This window comes from Rana temporaria, chromosome 3 (genome assembly GCF_905171775.1).
Source record: "Rana temporaria chromosome 3, aRanTem1.1, whole genome shotgun sequence".
Classification (NCBI taxonomy): Eukaryota; Metazoa; Chordata; class Amphibia; order Anura; family Ranidae; genus Rana; species Rana temporaria.
Window position 1 is genome coordinate 230,503,150 of NC_053491.1, and position 2,884 is coordinate 230,506,033.

Consider the following 2,884-nt stretch of genomic DNA (forward strand, 5'->3'; position numbering starts at 1 on the left):
GCAGCAAGTTGTATTAGTGGCCATACACAGTCTATACACTTGTCTGGTTTGTCATTCCAGAAATTGATAGATGCTGGGCCTAGGCTAAACTAAATGGGACTTTATGTGAGGCTATGTTCATATATAGACAAACAATAGCCTCCATCCCCGATACATTGAAGGAGAAAAGAACATGGGGGACTTTATATGAATCAAGCAGCCAAGGAGGGAACACGTCAAAGTGTGTCTGGTGGGTAGGAAATGATAACCAAGAACCAAAAATGTAGCACAGTAACACCATTTGTAGCCATTGAGTAAAAAATCAATAATACAATTTATTGCACATAAGTGAATAGCATAATAATGACGTAACATGGTACCATGTGGGCTCATTGACACCAAGAACAACACAGATAGCATGTCAGCACAATAATTACAGTAAAATATAGTACATTATAGGTATAATAATAGCATATAATTGATATGGCTTGGCAACATAAAGGTTCATAATGTAGGTAAAAGTATTATTAATATCCAGACTAACTGACGTGTCACTCCATTTTAGAAAAAACTTTATAAAATTGGGATTCATTGGTAAACACCAATGGTCCCAATAATAGTAAGATGGTACAATAATATTAGGTGAGCAAAAAATAATAAGCTCAGGGAGAAAAAACATGACAGGTGATATCTGGTAGGTCATACATGGTTACATTGGGCCACATAAGTTACATAGTAATCAGATGCGTAGCCAGTAATCAAATATATGATAAATTTCAAACAACTTGATAACATAGTAATAAAAGCGTAGCATCGTAACATATGGATTCGTATTGCAGACAGTATTCGAACCAGGTCAATCGGCATGGGTCTCCAGGTAAAAAAGGGGGGTATTTTTGTAAACTTGTAGTTCATTGGTATATTCCAGTATGCTTAGTATATGTAGAAATGGTATTCTAGGTAGAATCGATATCTGGTAGCTCTACGCGTTTCGTGGCTAACGCCACTCATCAGGAGCGGAAGGGTAAGTAATAATCTAAAAGAATAATGTACAACATTAAGAAAGTTGTATGTAAAGATGATAGTTGTAATGTGTCCATCTAAGATACAGATGGAGACCATATATATATGGATGTCAGTACGAAGACACACATCCATACATATGCATAACATATGCATCCAATCATACCTGCAAAACCACAACATGTCCGATAGTGTGCATAGAGGGCCGAGGGTCGGGTATGGGGTCATCAGCCCCGGGAGCTGAGGCGGCAATGCCCGAGGTAGTATGGTAAAGTATGGAGCGGCAAAAGCGGGTACTCCCCAGTGGTGAATTCCAGTATGAGAAAAGTGCGATTGTGAACATCTAAAAATAATAATAATAATGATGATAGTAATAAATTCTTAATGATAAAATGGGTGAACAAATATTGGTGTATACAATATTGTAAAAGGGGTGAACAACACTTAAGGTGTACGTGATAGGGTTGATAAACAGGGACCAAGAGGGTAGTATTAGTAAAAACCTTTTATCAGGGGTAGACTGAGTAATGGGGTAATAAAGTGACATTAAATTATATTAACATCCAAGGTGTGTGTAGGAAAATAAATCTGACTGGACCAATATGGAACCAAGCATTGTAGAAGGTATATGTGGTAATAAACATCATAAGGAAAAATTAATACATAAATGAATAGGAAATTATGATGACCCCATACCCGACCCTCGGCCCTCTATGCACACTATCGGACATGTTGTGGTTTTGCAGGTATGATTGGATGCATATGTTATGCACATGTATGGATGTGTGTCTTCGTACTGACATCCATATATATATGGTCTCCATCTGTATCTTAGATGGACACATTACAACTATCATCTTTACATACAACTTTCTTAATGTTGTACATTATTCTTTTAGATTATTACTTACCCTTCCGCTCCTGATGAGTGGCGTTAGCCACGAAACGCGTAGAGCTACCAGATATCGATTCTACCTAGAATACCATTTCTACATATACTAAGCATACTGGAATATACCAATGAACTACAAGTTTACAAAAATACCCCCCTTTTTTACCTGGAGACCCATGCCGATTGACCTGGTTCGAATACTGTCTGCAATACGAATCCATATGTTACGATGCTACGCTTTTATTACTATGTTATCAAGTTGTTTGAAATTTATCATATATTTGATTACTGGCTACGCATCTGATTACTATGTAACTTATGTGGCCCAATGTAACCATGTATGACCTACCAGATATCACCTGTCATGTTTTTTCTCCCTGAGCTTATTATTTTTTGCTCACCTAATATTATTGTACCATCTTACTATTATTGGGACCATTGGTGTTTACCAATGAATCCCAATTTTATAAAGTTTTTTCTAAAATGGAGTGACACGTCAGTTAGTCTGGATATTAATAATACTTTTACCTACATTATGAACCTTTATGTTGCCAAGCCATATCAATTATATGCTATTATTATACCTATAATGTACTATATTTTACTGTAATTATTGTGCTGACATGCTATCTGTGTTGTTCTTGGTGTCAATGAGCCCACATGGTACCATGTTACGTCATTATTATGCTATTCACTTATGTGCAATAAATTGTATTATTGATTTTTTACTCAATGGCTACAAATGGTGTTACTGTGCTACATTTTTGGTTCTTGGTTATCATTTCCTACCCACCAGACACACTTTGACGTGTTCCCTCCTTGGCTGCTTGATTCATATAAAGTCCCCCATGTTCTTTTCTCCTTCATTCCAGAAATTGTCCTTTGACTGCTGCACACTTGCTTGTGTTTACGTTTTGGGTGGAAGTTTTTGAATTCAGCCATTGGTCTACAGCAGGAATAAGCAATTAGCGGACCTCCAGCTGTTGCAAA

General features: G+C 36.8%; 2 long non-coding RNA genes across 2 annotated transcripts; one reads left to right on the forward strand and one right to left on the reverse strand.

Annotated features, from left to right (window-relative positions):
- Positions 1–294: 294 nt before the first annotated feature.
- On the reverse strand, positions 295–1,686 carry LOC120932195. The gene is made up of 2 exons (XR_005747932.1): positions 1,169–1,686; positions 295–1,015 (listed from the first exon to the last, which is right to left on the reverse strand). It is a non-coding gene; the product is annotated as an uncharacterized LOC120932195 (long non-coding RNA).
- LOC120932196 lies at positions 1,430–2,622 on the forward strand. Its single transcript, XR_005747933.1, has 2 exons — positions 1,430–1,748; positions 1,902–2,622. It is a non-coding gene; the product is annotated as an uncharacterized LOC120932196 (long non-coding RNA).
- The last annotated feature ends 262 nt before the right edge of the window (positions 2,623–2,884 follow it).